We start from the raw sequence: 15,190 nt of genomic DNA on the forward strand, positions 1-15,190 counted from the left end.
AAAATTAAACTTTAAGGAAAATGAACAAAGTTAGGTCCCAGCGAGATTTGAACTCGGATCACTGGATTCAAAGTCCAGAGTGCTCACCATTACACCATAGAACCCTTTATTAGAGAATCTTCCTCTACTCAATATAGCTGATCTTTGAAATACTGAATGTTCTCCTGTTTTAGGTACATTTGGCATTTTTGTGTTTGCTGATGCTTTTATGTATGGCCGGTTTGCTCAGTTGGTTAGAGCGTGGAGCTAATAACGCCAAGGTCACGGGTTCGATCCACATATAGGCCTTGTGCTTTTACTTGTTGTCCTACAAGAAATGCCAAGAAAGGATTTTATCCAGCAACAAAGTGCATGAAGACTGGGATCAACACATGGCATTGGCTAGAGTTAGCAGCCCTTGAAACTTGCTAGAGAACATCATAGACACATACAAAACAGAGAATTTTTAAATCCATGTTAGGAATAAACAAAAATTTCATCCTTTGGCTGATGCAGCATTTCTCTATATGGCATACAGAGAAAACTTTTTCTCAAATATTGCAATATGGCAAATCTAAGAAATGCAAAGGCAACTTAATCAATCAGGACTTTTTTTGGTGATTGAATCTACTGGGGACTAGGTTTTAAGAAGAGAAGAAGACCAGACCTTTACTCTAATTAGTGCACACTGAAGAAGTAAATTCTAAAAACCAGAATAACTAAAAACCATAGCACAAGTGATGGATTACTGCATTCTTTTTGCAAATTTTATTATTTCCAAATGTTTGACAAACATCTCTTCAGTTGAAAACTGATTTGAAACAGTTTCAAAATTAGTTTGGAGTAAAGAAAGCACTGAAGTTGATGGGATTATAGAAAGTTTCAATATAGATCAGCTATCATAAAACTTTGAAAATTAAACTTAAAGGAAAATGAACAAAGTTAGGTCCCACCGAGATTTGAACTCGGATCACTGGATTCAAAGTCCAGAGTGCTCACCATTACACCATAGAACCCTTTATTATAGAATCTTCCTCTACTCAATATAGCTGATCTTTGAAATACTGAATGTTCTCCTGTTTTAGGTACATTTGGTATTTCTGTGTTTGCTGATTCTTTTATGTATGGCCGGTTTGCTCAGTTGGTTAGAGCGTGGGGCTAATAACGCCAAGGTCACGGGTTCGATCCACATATAGGCCATTTGCTTTTTCTTTTTGTCCTACAAGAAATGCCAAGAAAGGATTTTATCCAGCAACAAAGTGCATGAAGACTGGGATCAACACATGGCATTGGCTAGAGTTAGCAGCCCTTGAAACTTGCTAGAGAACATCATAGACACATACAAAACAGAGAATTTTTAAATCCATGTTAGGAATAAACAAAAATGTCATCCTTTGGCTGATGCAGCATTTCTCTATATGGCATACAGAGAAAACTTTTTCTCAAATATAGCAATATGGCAAATCTAAGAAATGCAAAGGCAACTTAATCAATCAGGACTTTTTATGGTGATTGAATCTACTGGGGACTAGGTTTTAAGAAGAGAAGAAGACCAGACCTTTACTCTAATTAGTGCACACTGAAGAAGTAAATTCTAAAAACCAGAATATCTAAAAACCATAGCACAAGTGATGGATTACTGCATTCTTTTTGCAAATTTTATTATTTCAAAATGTTTGACAAACATCTCTTCAGTTGAAAACTGATTTGAAACAGTTCAAAATTAGTTTGGAGTAAAGAAAGCACTGAAGTTGATGGGATTATAGAAAGTTTCAATATAGATAAGCTATCATAAAACTTTGAAAATTAAACTTAAAGGAAAATGAACAAAGTTAGGTTCCACCGAGATTTGAACTCGGATCACTGGATTCAAAGTCCAGAGTGCTCACCATTACACCATAGAACCCTTTATTATAGAATCTTCCTCTACTCAATATAGCTGATCTTTGAAATACTGAATGTTCTCCTGTTTTAGGTACATTTGGCATTTTTGTGTTTGCTGATGCTTTTATGTATGGCCGGTTTGTTCAGTTGGTTAGAGCGTGGAGCTAATAACGCCAAGGTCACGGGTTCGATCCACATATAGGCCTTGTGCTTTTACTTGTTGTCCTACAAGAAATGCCAAGAAAGGATTTTATCCAGCAACAAAGTGCATGAAGACTGGGATCAACACATGGCATTGGCAAGTGTTAGCAGCCCTTGAAACTTGCTAGAGAACATCATAGACACATAAAAAAAAAGAGAATTTTTAAATCCATGTTAGGAATAAACAAAAATGTCAACCTTTGGCTGATGCAGCATTTCTCTATATGGCATACAGAGAAAACTTTTTCTCAAATATTGCAATATGGCAAATCTAAGAAATGCAAAGGCAACTTAATCAATCAGGACTTTTTTTGGTGATTGAATCTACTGGGGACTAGGTTTTAAGAAGAGAAGAAGACCAGACCTTTATTCTAATTAGTGCACACTGAAGAAGTAACTTCTAAAAACCAGAATATCTAAAAACCATAGCACATGTGATGGATTACTGCATTCTTATTGCAACTTTTCTTATTTCCAAATGTTTGACAAACATCTCTTCAGTTGAAAACTGATTTGAAACAGTTTCAAAATTAGTTTGGAGTAAATAAAGCACTGAAGTTGATGGGATTATAGAAAGTTTCAATATAGATAAGCTATCATAAAACTTTGAAAATTAAACTTTAAGGAAAATGAACAAAGTTAGGTACCACCGAGATTTGAACTCGGATCACTGGATTCAAAGTCCAGAGTGCTCACCATTACACCATAGAACCCTTTATTATAGAATCTTCCTCTACTCAATATAGCTGATCTTTGAAATACTGAATGTTCTCCTGTTTTAGGTACATTTGGCATTTTTGTGTTTGCTGATGCTTTTATGTATGGCTGGTTCACTCAGTTGGTTAGCGCGTGGAGATAATAATGCCAAGGTCATGGGTTTGATCCACATTAAGGCCATGTGCTTTTACTTGTTGTCCTACAAGAAATGCCAAGAAAGGATTTTATCCAGCAACAAAGTGCATGAAGACTGGGATCAACACATGGCATTGGCTAGAGTTAGCAGCCCTTGAAACTTGCTAGAGAACATCATAGACACATACAAAACAGAGAATTTTTAAATCCATGTTAGGAATAAACAAAAATGTCATCCTTTGGCTGATGCAGCATTTCTCTATATGGCATACAGAGAAAACTTTTTCTCAAATATAGCAATATGGCAAATCTAAGAAATGCAAAGGCAACTTAATCAATCAGGACTTTTTTTGGTGATTGAATCTACTGGGGACTAGGTTTTAAGAAGAGAAGAAGACCAGACCTTTACTCTAATTAGTGCACACTGAAGAAGTAAATTCTAAAAACCAGAATATCTAAAAACCATAGCACAAGTGATGGATTACTGCATTCTTTTTGCAAATTTTATTATTTCCAAATGTTTGACAAACATCTCTTCAGTTGAAAACTGATTTGAAACAGTTTCAAAATTAGTTTGGAGTAAAGAAAGCACTGAAGTTGATGGGATTATAGAAAGTTTCAATATAGATAAGCTATCATAAAACTTTGAAAATTAAACTTAAAGGAAAATGAACAAAGTTAGGTCACACCGAGATTTGAACTCAGATCACTGGATTCAAAGTCCAGAGTGCTCACCATTACACCATAGAACCCTTTATTATAGAATCTCCCTCTACTCAATATAGCTGATCTTTGAAATACTGAATGTTCTCCTGTTTTAGGTACATTTGGCATTTTTGTGTTTGCTGATGCTTTTATGTATGGCAGGTTTGCTCAGTTGGTTAGAGCGTGGAGCTAATAACGCCAAGGTCACGGGTTCGATCCACATATAGGCCATTTGCTTTTTCTTGTTGTCCTACAAGAAATGCCAAGAAAGGATTTTATCCAGCAACAAAGTGCATGAAGACTGGGATCAACACATGGCATTGGCTAGAGTTAGCAGCCCTTGAAACTTGCTAGAGAACATCATAGACACATACAAAACAGAGAATTTTTAAATCCATGTTAGGAATAAACAAAAATGTCATCCTTTGGCTGATGCAGCATTTCTCTATATGGCATACAGAGAAAACTTTTTCTCAAATATTGCAATATGGCAAATCTAAGAAATGCAAAGGCAACTTAATCAATCAGAACTTTTTTTGGTGATTGAATCTACTGGGGACTAGGTTTTAAGAAGAGAAGAAGACCAGACCTTTACTCTAATTAGTGCACACTGAAGAAGTAAATTCTAAAAACCAGAATAACTAAAAACCATAGCACAAGTGATGGATTACTGCATTCTTTTTGCAAATTTTATTATTTCCAAATGTTTGACAAACATCTCTTCAGTTGAAAACTGATTTGAAACAGTTTCAAAATTAGTTTGGAGTAAAGAAAGCACTGAAGTTGATGGGATTATAGAAAGTTTCAATATAGATAAGCTATCATAAAACTTTGAAAATTAAACTTAAAGGAAAATGAACAAAGTTAGGTCACACCGAGATTTGAACTCAGATCACTGGATTCAAAGTCCAGAGTGCTCACCATTACACCATAGAACCCTTTATTATAGAATCTCCCTCTACTCAATATAGCTGATCTTTGAAATACTGAATGTTCTCCTGTTTTAGGTACATTTGGCATTTTTGTGTTTGCTGATGCTTTTATGTATGGCAGGTTTGCTCAGTTGGTTAGAGCGTGGAGCTAATAACGCCAAGGTCACGGGTTCGATCCACATATAGGCCATTTGCTTTTTCTTGTTGTCCTACAAGAAATGCCAAGAAAGGATTTTATCCAGCAACAAAGTGCATGAAGACTGGGATCAACACATGGCATTGGCTAGAGTTAGCAGCCCTTGAAACTTGCTAGAGAACATCATAGACACATACAAAACAGAGAATTTTTAAATCCATGTTAGGAATAAACAAAAATTTCATCCTTTGGCTGATGCAGCATTTCTCTATATGGCATACAGAGAAAACTTTTTCTCAAATATTGCAATATGGCAAATCTAAGAAATGCAAAGGCAACTTAATCAATCAGGACTTTTTTTGGTGATTGAATCTACTGGGGACTAGGTTTTAAGAAGAAAAGAAGACCAGACCTTTACTCTAATTAGTGCACACTGAAGAAGTAACTTCTAAAAACCAGAATATCTAAAAACCATAGCACAAGTGATGGATTACTGCATTCTTTTTGCAAATTTTATTATTTCCAAATGTTTGACAAACATCTCTCCAGTTGAAAACTGATTTGAAACAGTTTCAAAATTAGTTTGGAGTAAAGAAAGCAATGAAGTTGATGGGATTATAGAAAGTTTCAATATAGATAAGCTATCATAAAACTTTGAAAATTAAACTTAAAGGAAAATGAACAAAGTTAGGTCCCACCGAGATTTGAACTCGGATCACTGGATTCAAAGTCCAGAGTGCTCACCATTACACCATAGAACCCTTTATTATAGAATCTTCCTCTACTCAATATAGCTGATCTTTGAAATACTGAATGTTCTCCTGTTTTAGGTACATTTGGCATTTTTGTGTTTGCTGATTCTTTTATGTATGGCCGGTTTGCTCAGTTGGTTAGAGCGTGGAACTAATAACGCCAAGGTCACGGGTTCGATCCACATATAGGCCATTTGCTTTTTCTTGTTGTCCTACAAGAAATGCCAAGAAAGGATTTTATCCAGCAACAAAGTGGACTGGGATCAACACATGGCATTGGCTAGAGTTAGCAGCCCTTGAAACTTGCTAGAGAACATCATAGACACATACAAAACAGAGAATTTTTAAATCCATGTTAGGAATAAACAAAAATGTCATCCTTTGGCTGATGCAGCATTTCTCTATATGGCATACAGAGAAAACTTTTTCTCAAATATTGCAATATGGCAAATCTAAGAAATGCAAAGGCAACTTAATCAATCAGGACTTTTTTTGGTGATTGAATCTACTGGGGACTAGGTTTTAAGAAGAGAAGAAGACCAGACCTTTACTCTAATTAGTGCACACTGAAGAAGTAACTTCTAAAAACCAGAATATCTAAAAACCATAGCACATGTGATGGATTACTGCATTCTTATTGCAACTTTTCTTATTTCCAAATGTTTGACAAACATCTCTTCAGTTGAAAACTGATTTGAAACAGTTTCAAAATTAGTTTGGAGTAAAGAAAGCACTGAAGTTGATGGGATTATAGAAAGTTTCAATATAGATAAGCTATCATAAAACTTTGAAAATTAAACTTTAAGGAAAATGAACAAAGTTAGGTCCCAGCGAGATTTGAACTCGGATCACTGGATTCAAAGTCCAGAGTGCTCACCATTACACCATAGAACCCTTTATTAGAGAATCTTCCTCTACTCAATATAGCTGATCTTTGAAATACTGAATGTTCTCCTGTTTTAGGTACATTTGGCATTTTTGTGTTTGCTGATGCTTTTATGTATGGCTGGTTCACTCAGTTGGTTAGCGCGTGGAGATAATAATGCCAAGGTCATGGGTTTGATCCACATTAAGGCCATGTGCTTTTACTTGTTGTCCTACAAGAAATGCCAAGAAAGGATTTTATCCAGCAACAAAGTGCATGAAGACTGGGATCAACACATTGCATTGGCTAGAGTTAACAGCCCTTGAAACTTGCTAGAGAACATCATAGACACATACAAAACAGAGAATTTTTAAATCCATGTTAGGAATAAACAAAAATGTCATCCTTTGGCTGATGCAGCATTTCTCTATATGGCATACAGAGAAAACTTTTTCTCAAATATAGCAATATGGCAAATCTAAGAAATGCAAAGGCAACTTAATCAATCAGGACTTTTTTTGGTGATTGAATCTACTGGGGACTAGGTTTTAAGAAGAAAAGAAGACCAGACCTTTACTCTAATTAGTGCACACTGAAGAAGTAACTTCTAAAAACCAGAATATCTAAAAACCATAGCACAAGTGATGGATTACTGCATTCTTATTGCAACTTTTCTTATTTCCAAATGTTTGACAAACATCTCTTCAGTTGAAAACTGATTTGAAACAGTTTCAAAATTAGTTTGGAGTAAAGAAAGCACTGAAGTTGATGGGATTATAGAAAGTTTCAATATAGATAAGCTATCATAAAACTTTGAAAATTAAACTTAAAGGAAAATGAACAAAGTTAGGTCCCACCGAGATTTGAACTCGGATCACTGGATTCAAAGTCCAGAGTGCTCACCATTACACCATAGAACCCTTTATTATATAATCTTCCTCTACTCAATATAGCTGATCTTTGAAATACTGAATGTTCTCCTGTTTTAGGTACATTTGGCATTTCTGTGTTTGCTGATTCTTTTATGTATGGCCGGTTTGCTCAGTTGGTTAGAGTGTGGGGCTAATAACGCCAAGGTCACGGGTTCGATCCACATATAGGCCATTTGCTTTTTCTTGTTGTCCTACAAGAAATGCCAAGAAAGGATTTTATCCAGCAACAAAGTGCATGAAGACTGGGATCAACACATGGCATTGGCTAGAGTTAGCAGCCCTTGAAACTTGCTAGAGAACATCATAGACACATACAAAACAGAGAATTTTTAAATCCATGTTAGGAATAAACAAAAATGTCATCCTTTGGCTGATGCAGCATTTCTCTATATGGCATACAGAGAAAACTTTTTCTCAAATATAGCAATATGGCAAATCTAAGAAATGCAAAGGCAACTTAATCAATCAGGACTTTTTATGGTGATTGAATCTACTGGGGACTAGGTTTTAAGAAGAGAAGAAGACCAGACCTTTACTCTAATTAGTGCACACTGAAGAAGTAAATTCTAAAAACCAGAATATCTAAAAACCATAGCACAAGTGATGGATTACTGCATTCTTTTTGCAAATTTTATTATTTCCAAATGTTTGACAAACATCTCTTCAGTTGAAAACTGATTTGAAAAAGTTCAAAATTAGTTTGGAGTAAAGAAAGCACTGAAGTTGATGGGATTATAGAAAGTTTCAATATAGATAAGCTATCATAAAACTTTGAAAATTAAACTTAAAGGAAAATGAACAAAGTTAGGTCCCACCGAGATTTGAACTTGAATCACTGGATTCAAAGTCCAGAGTGCTCACCATTACACCATAGAACCCTTTATTATAGAATCATCCTCTACTCAATATAGCTGATCTTTGAAATACTGAATGTTCTCCTGTTTTAGGTACATTTGGCATTTTTGTGTTTGCTGATGCTTTTATGTATGGCCGGTTTGCTCAGTTGGTTAGAGCGTGGAGCTAATAACGCCAAGGTCACGGGTTCGATCCACATATAGGCCATTTGCTTTTTCTTGTTGTCCTACAAGAAATGCCAAGAAAGGATTTTATCCAGCAACAAAGTGCATGAAGACTGGGATCAACACATGGCATTGGCTAGAGTTAGCAGCCCTTGAAACTTGCTAGAGAACATCATAGACACATACAAAACAGAGAATTTTTAAATCCATGTTAGGAATAAACAAAAATGTCATCCTTTGGCTGATGCAGCATTTCTCTATATGGCATACAGAGAAAACTTTTTCTCAAATATTGCAATATGGCAAATCTAAGAAATGCAAAGGCAACTTAATCAATCAGGACTTTTTTTGGTGATTGAATCTACTGGGGACTAGGTTTTAAGAAGAGAAGAAGACCAGACCTTTACTCTAATTAGTGCACACTGAAGAAGTAACTTCTAAAAACCAGAATATCTAAAAACCATAGCACAAGTGATGGATTACTGCATTCTTTTTGCAAATTTTATTATTTCCAAATGTTTGACAAACATCTCTCCAGTTGAAAACTGATTTGAAACAGTTTCAAAATTAGTTTGGAGTAAAGAAAGCACTGAAGTTGATGGGATTATAGAAAGTTTCAATATAGATAAGCTATCATAAAACTTTGAAAATTAAACTTTAAGGAAAATGGACAAAGTTAGGGCCCACCGAGAGTTGAACTTGGATCACTGGATTCAAAGTCCAGAGTGCTCACCATTACACCATAGAACCATTTATTATATAATCTTCCTCTACTCAATATAGCTGATCTTTGAAATACTGAATGTTCTCCTGTTTTAGGTACATTTGGCATTTTTGTGTTTGCTGATGCTTTTATGTATGGCTGGTTTGCTCAGTTGGTTAGAGCGTGGAACTAATAACGCCAAGGTCACGGGTTCCATCCACATATAGACCATTTGCTTTTTCTTGTTGTCCTACAAGAAATGCCAAGAAGGGATTTTATCCAGCGACAAAGTGCATGAAGACTGGGATCAATACAAGGCATTGGCTAAAGTTAGCAGCCCTTGAAACTTGCTAGAGAACATCATAGACACATACAAAACAGAGAATTTTAAAATCCATGTTAGGAATAAACAAAAATGTCATCCTTTGGCTGATGCAGCATTTCTCTATATGGCATACAGAGAAAACTTTTTCTCAAATATAGCAATATGGCAAATCTAAGAAATGCAAAGGCAACTTAATCAATCAGGACTTTTTTTGGTGATTGAATCTACTGGGGACTAGGTTTTAAGAAGAGAAGAAGACCAGACATTTACTCTAATTAGTGCACACTGAAGAAGTAAATTCTAAAAACCAGAATATCTAAAAACCATAGCACAAGTGATGGATTACTGCACTCGTATTGCAAATTTTCTTATTTCCAAATGTTTGACAATCATTTCTCCAGTTGAAAACTGATTTGAAACAGTTTCAAAATTAGTTTGGAGTAAAGAAACCACTGAAGTTGATGGGATTTATAGAAAGTTTCAATATAGATAAGCTATCATAAAACTTTGAAAATTAAACTTTAAGGAAAATGAACAAAGTTAGGTCCCACCAAGCTTTGAACTCGGATCACTGGATTCAAAGTCCAGAGTGCTCACCATTACACCATAGAACCCTTTATTATAGAGTCTTCCTCTACTCAATATAGCTGATTTTGAAATACTGAATGTTCTCATGTTTTAGGTACATTTGGCATTTTTGTGTTTGCTGATGCTTTTATGTATGGCCGGTTTGCTCAGTTGGTTAGAGCGTGGAGCTAATAATGCCAAGGTTACGGGTTCGATCCCCACATAGGCCATGTGCTTTTTCTTGTTGTCCTACAAGAAATGCCAAGAAAGTATTTTATCCAGCGACAAAGTGCATGAAGACTGGGATCAACACATGGCATTGGCTAGAGTTAGCAGCCCTTGAAACTTGCTAGAGAACATCATAGACACATACAAAACAGAGAATTTTTAAATCCATGTTAGGAATAAACAAAAATGTCATCCTTTGGCTAATGCAGCATTTCTCTATATGGCATACAGAGAAAACTTTTTCTCAAATATTGCAATATGGCAAATCTAAGAAATGCAAAGGCAACTTAATCAATCAGGACTTTTTTTGGTGATTGAATCTACTGGGGACTAGGTTTTAAGAAGAGAAGAAGACCAGACCTTTATTCTAATTAGTGCACACTGAAGAAGTAACTTCTAAAAACCAGAATATCTAAAAACCATAGCACAAGTGATGGATTACTGCATTCTTTTTGCAAATTTTATTATTTCCAAATGTTTGACAAACATCTCTTCAGTTGAAAACTGATTTGAAACAGTTTCAAAATTAGTTTGGAGTAAAGAAAGCTCTGAAGTTGATGGGATTATAGAAAGTTTCAATATAGATAAGCTATCATAAAACTTTGAAAATTAAACTTTAAGGAAAATGAACAAAGTTAGGACCCACCGAGATTTGAACTCGGATCACTGGATTCAAAGTCCAGAGTGCTCACCATTACACCATAGAATCCTTTATTATAGTGTCTTCCTCTACTCAATATAGCTGATTTTGAAATACTGAATGTTCTCCTGTTTTAGGTACATTTGGCATTTTTGTGTTTGCGGATGCTTTTATGTATGGCCGCTTTGCTCAGTTGGTTAGAGCGTGGAGCTAATAACGCCAAGGTCACAGGTTCGATCCACATATAGGCCATTTGCTTTTTCTTGTTGTCCTACAAGAAATGCCAAGAAAGGATTTTATCCAGCAACAAAGTGCATGAAGACTGGGATCAACACATGGCATTGGCTAGAGTTAGCAGCCCTTGAAACTTGCTAGAGAACATCATAGACACATACAAAACAGAGAATTTTTATATCCATGTTAGGAATAAACAAAAATGTCATCCTTTGGCTGATGCAGCATTTCTCTATATGGCATACAGAGAAAACTTTTTCTCAAATATTGCAATATTGCAAATCTAAGAAATGCAAAGGCAACTTAATCAATCAGGACATTTTTTGGTGATTGAATCTACTGGGGACTAGGTTTTAAGAAGAGAAGAAGACCAGACCTTTACTCTAATTAGTGCACATTGAAGAAGTAACTTCTAAAAACCAGAATATCTAAAAACCATAGCACAAGTGATGGATTACTGCATTCTTTTTGCAAATTTTATTATTTCCAAATGTTTGACAAACATCTCTGCAGTTGAAAACTGATTTGAAACAGTTTCAAAATTAGTTTGGAGTAAAGAAAGCAATGAAGTTGATGGGATTATAAAAAGTTTCAATATAGATAAGCTATCATAAAACTTTGAAAATTAAACTTTAAGGAAAATGAACAAAGTTAGGTCCCACTGAGATCTGAACTCGGATCACTGGATTCAAAGTCCAGAGTGCTCACCATTACACCATAGAACCCTTTATTATATAATCTTCCTCTACTCAATATAGCTGATCTTTGAAATACTGAATGTTCTCCTGTTTTAGGTACATTTGGCATATTGGTGTTTGCTGATGCTAATAATGCCAATGTCACGGGTTTGATCCCCATATAAGCCATGTGCTTTTTCTTGTTATCCTACAAGAAATGCCAAGAAAGGATTTTATCCAGCAACAAAGTGCATGAAGAGTGGGATCAACACATGGCATTGGCTAGAGTTAGCAGCCCTTGAAACTTGCTAGAGAGCATCATAGACACATACAAAACAGAGAATTTTTAAATCCATGTTAGGAATAAACAAAAATGTCATCCTTTGGCTGATGCAGCATTTCTCTATATGGCATACAGAGAAAACTTTTTCTCAAATATAGCAATATGGCAAATCTAAGAAATGCAAAGGCAACTTAATCAATCAGGACTTTTTTTGGTGATTGAATCTACTGGGGACTAGGTTTTAAGAAGAGAAGAAGACCAGACCTTTACTCTAATTAGTGCACACTGAAGAAGTAAATTCTAAAAACCAGAATATCTAAAAACCATAGCACAAGTGATGGATTACTGCACTCTTATTGCAAATTTTCTTATTTCCAAATGTTTGACAATCATTTCTCCAGTTGAAAACTGATTTGAAACAGTTTCAAAATTAGTTTGGAGTAAAGAAACCACTGAAGTTGATGGGATTTATAGAAAGTTTCACTATATATAAGCTATCCTAAAACTTTGAAAATTAAACTTTAAGGAAAATGAACAAAGTTAAGTCCCACCAAGCTTTGAACTCAGATCACTGGATTCAAAGTCCAGAGTGCTCACCATTACACCATAGAACCCTTTATTATAGAGTCTTCCTCTACTCAATATAGCTGATCTTTGAAATACTGAATGTTCTCCTGTTTTAGGTACATTTGGCATTTTTCTGTTTGCTGATGCTTTTATGTATGGCCGGTTTGCTCAGTTGGTTAGAGCGTGGAGCTAATAACGCCAAGGTCTCGGGTTCGATCCCCATATAGGCCATGTGCTTTTTCTTGTTGTCCTACAAGAAATGCCAAGAAGGGATTTTATCAAGCGACAAAGTGCATGAAGACTGGGATCAACACATGGCATTGGCTAGAGTTAGCAGCCCTTGAAACTTGCTAGAGAACATCATAGACACATACAAAACAGAGAATTTTTAAATCCATGTTAGGAATAAACAAAAATGTCATCCTTTGGCTGATGCAGCATTTCTCTCTATGGCATACAGAGAAAACTTTTTCTCAAATATAGCAATATGGCAAATCTAAGAAATGCAAAGGCAACTTAATCAATCAGGACTTTTTTTGGTGATTGAATCTACTGGGGACTAGGTTTTAAGAAGAGAAGAAGACCAGACCTTTACTCTAATTAGTGCACACTGATGAAGTAAATTCTAAAAACCAGAATATCTAAAAACCATAGCACAAGTGATGGATTACTGCATTCTTTTTGCAAATTTTATTATTTCCAAATGTTTGACAAACATCTCTTCAGTTGAAAACTGATTTGAAAAAGTTCAAAATTAGTTTGGAGTAAAGAAAGCACTGAAGTTGATGGGATTATAGAAAGTTTCAATATAGATAAGCTATCATAAAACTTTGAAAATTAAACTTAAAGGAAAATGAACAAAGTTAGGTCCCACTGAGATTTGAACTCGGATCACTGGATTCAAAGTCCAGAGTGCTCACCATTACACCATAGAACCCTTTATTATATAATCTTCCTCTACTCAATATAGCTGATCTTTGAAATACTGAATGTTCTCCTGTTTTAGGTACATTTGGCATATTGGTGTTTGCTGATGCTAATAATGCCAATGTCACGGGTTTGATCCCCATATAAGCCATGTGCTTTTTCTTGTTATCCTACAAGAAATGCCAAGAAAGGATTTTATCCAGCAACAAAGTGCATGAAGAGTGGGATCAACACATGGCATTGGCTAGAGTTAGCAGCCCTTGAAACTTGCTAGAGAGCATCATAGACACATACAAAACAGAGAATTTTTAAATCCATGTTAGGAATAAACAAAAATGTCATCCTTTGGCTGATGCAGCATTTCTCTATATGGCATACAGAGAAAACTTTTTCTCAAATATAGCAATATGGCAAATCTAAGAAATGCAAAGGCAACTTAATCAATCAGGACTTTTTTTGGTGATTGAATCTACTGGGGACTAGGTTTTAAGAAGAGAAGAAGACCAGACCTTTACTCTAATTAGTGCACACTGAAGAAGTAAATTCTAAAAACCAGAATATCTAAAAACCATAGCACAAGTGATGGATTACTGCACTCTTATTGCAAATTTTCTTATTTCCAAATGTTTGACAATCATTTCTCCAGTTGAAAACTGATTTGAAACAGTTTCAAAATTAGTTTGGAGTAAAGAAACCACTGAAGTTGATGGGATTTATAGAAAGTTTCACTATATATAAGCTATCCTAAAACTTTGAAAATTAAACTTTAAGGAAAATGAACAAAGTTAAGTCCCACCAAGCTTTGAACTCAGATCACTGGATTCAAAGTCCAGAGTGCTCACCATTACACCATAGAACCCTTTATTATAGAGTCTTCCTCTACTCAATATAGCTGATCTTTGAAATACTGAATGTTCTCCTGTTTTAGGTACATTTGGCATTTTTCTGTTTGCTGATGCTTTTATGTATGGCCGGTTTGCTCAGTTGGTTAGAGCGTGGAGCTAATAACGCCAAGGTCTCGGGTTCGATCCCCATATAGGCCATGTGCTTTTTCTTGTTGTCCTACAAGAAATGCCAAGAAGGGATTTTATCAAGCGACAAAGTGCATGAAGACTGGGATCAACACATGGCATTGGCTAGAGTTAGCAGCCCTTGAAACTTGCTAGAGAACATCATAGACACATACAAAACAGAGAATTTTTAAATCCATGTTAGGAATAAACAAAAATGTCATCCTTTGGCTGATGCAGCATTTCTCTCTATGGCATACAGAGAAAACTTTTTCTCAAATATAGCAATATGGCAAATCTAAGAAATGCAAAGGCAACTTAATCAATCAGGACTTTTTTTGGTGATTGAATCTACTGGGGACTAGGTTTTAAGAAGAGAAGAAGACCAGACCTTTACTCTAATTAGTGCACACTGATGAAGTAAATTCTAAAAACCAGAATATCTAAAAACCATAGCACAAGTGATGGATTACTGCATTCTTTTTGCAAATTTTATTATTTCCAAATGTTTGACAAACATCTCTTCAGTTGAAAACTGATTTGAAAAAGTTCAAAATTAGTTTGGAGTAAAGAAAGCACTGAAGTTGATGGGATTATAGAAAGTTTCAATATAGATAAGCTATCATAAAACTTTGAAAATTAAACTTAAAGGAAAATGAACAAAGTTAGGTCCCACTGAGATTTGAACTCGGATCACTGGATTCAAAGTCCAGAGTGCTCACCATTACACCATAGAACCCTTTATTATATAATCTTCCTCTACTCAATATAG

At 35.3% G+C, this 15,190-nt stretch overlaps 14 non-coding genes across 14 annotated transcripts; all 14 read right to left on the reverse strand.

The window, feature by feature from the left end:
- Window positions 1-32: 32 nt before the first annotated feature.
- On the reverse strand, window positions 33-104 carry TRNAQ-UUG (transfer RNA glutamine (anticodon UUG)). The gene has a single exon. It is a non-coding gene; the product is annotated as a tRNA-Gln (tRNA).
- An 819-nt stretch (window positions 105-923) lies between these two features.
- On the reverse strand, window positions 924-995 carry TRNAQ-UUG (transfer RNA glutamine (anticodon UUG)). Its single transcript has one exon. It is a non-coding gene; the product is annotated as a tRNA-Gln (tRNA).
- Window positions 996-1,813: 818 nt separating this feature from the next.
- TRNAQ-UUG (transfer RNA glutamine (anticodon UUG)) lies at window positions 1,814-1,885 on the reverse strand. The gene has a single exon. It is a non-coding gene; the product is annotated as a tRNA-Gln (tRNA).
- Window positions 1,886-2,705: 820 nt separating this feature from the next.
- Window positions 2,706-2,777, reverse strand: TRNAQ-UUG (transfer RNA glutamine (anticodon UUG)). The gene has a single exon. It is a non-coding gene; the product is annotated as a tRNA-Gln (tRNA).
- Window positions 2,778-3,596: 819 nt separating this feature from the next.
- Window positions 3,597-3,668, reverse strand: TRNAQ-UUG (transfer RNA glutamine (anticodon UUG)). The gene has a single exon. It is a non-coding gene; the product is annotated as a tRNA-Gln (tRNA).
- Window positions 3,669-4,487: 819 nt separating this feature from the next.
- TRNAQ-UUG (transfer RNA glutamine (anticodon UUG)) lies at window positions 4,488-4,559 on the reverse strand. Its single transcript has one exon. It is a non-coding gene; the product is annotated as a tRNA-Gln (tRNA).
- An 819-nt stretch (window positions 4,560-5,378) lies between these two features.
- TRNAQ-UUG (transfer RNA glutamine (anticodon UUG)) lies at window positions 5,379-5,450 on the reverse strand. Its single transcript has one exon. It is a non-coding gene; the product is annotated as a tRNA-Gln (tRNA).
- Window positions 5,451-6,263: 813 nt separating this feature from the next.
- TRNAQ-UUG (transfer RNA glutamine (anticodon UUG)) lies at window positions 6,264-6,335 on the reverse strand. Its single transcript has one exon. It is a non-coding gene; the product is annotated as a tRNA-Gln (tRNA).
- Window positions 6,336-7,154: 819 nt separating this feature from the next.
- On the reverse strand, window positions 7,155-7,226 carry TRNAQ-UUG (transfer RNA glutamine (anticodon UUG)). The gene has a single exon. It is a non-coding gene; the product is annotated as a tRNA-Gln (tRNA).
- An 818-nt stretch (window positions 7,227-8,044) lies between these two features.
- TRNAQ-UUG (transfer RNA glutamine (anticodon UUG)) lies at window positions 8,045-8,116 on the reverse strand. The gene has a single exon. It is a non-coding gene; the product is annotated as a tRNA-Gln (tRNA).
- A 1,711-nt stretch (window positions 8,117-9,827) lies between these two features.
- TRNAQ-UUG (transfer RNA glutamine (anticodon UUG)) lies at window positions 9,828-9,899 on the reverse strand. The gene has a single exon. It is a non-coding gene; the product is annotated as a tRNA-Gln (tRNA).
- Window positions 9,900-10,717: 818 nt separating this feature from the next.
- Window positions 10,718-10,790, reverse strand: TRNAQ-UUG (transfer RNA glutamine (anticodon UUG)). The gene has a single exon. It is a non-coding gene; the product is annotated as a tRNA-Gln (tRNA).
- Window positions 10,791-13,346: 2,556 nt separating this feature from the next.
- TRNAQ-UUG (transfer RNA glutamine (anticodon UUG)) lies at window positions 13,347-13,418 on the reverse strand. The gene has a single exon. It is a non-coding gene; the product is annotated as a tRNA-Gln (tRNA).
- Window positions 13,419-15,085: 1,667 nt separating this feature from the next.
- Window positions 15,086-15,157, reverse strand: TRNAQ-UUG (transfer RNA glutamine (anticodon UUG)). The gene has a single exon. It is a non-coding gene; the product is annotated as a tRNA-Gln (tRNA).
- Between the last annotated feature and the right edge of the window lie 33 nt (window positions 15,158-15,190).

The sequence above is a fragment of the Taudactylus pleione genome, unplaced genomic scaffold (genome assembly GCF_031769625.1).
Source record: "Taudactylus pleione unplaced genomic scaffold, aTauple2 ptg000085l, whole genome shotgun sequence".
NCBI classification, from domain to species: domain Eukaryota; kingdom Metazoa; phylum Chordata; class Amphibia; order Anura; family Myobatrachidae; genus Taudactylus; species Taudactylus pleione.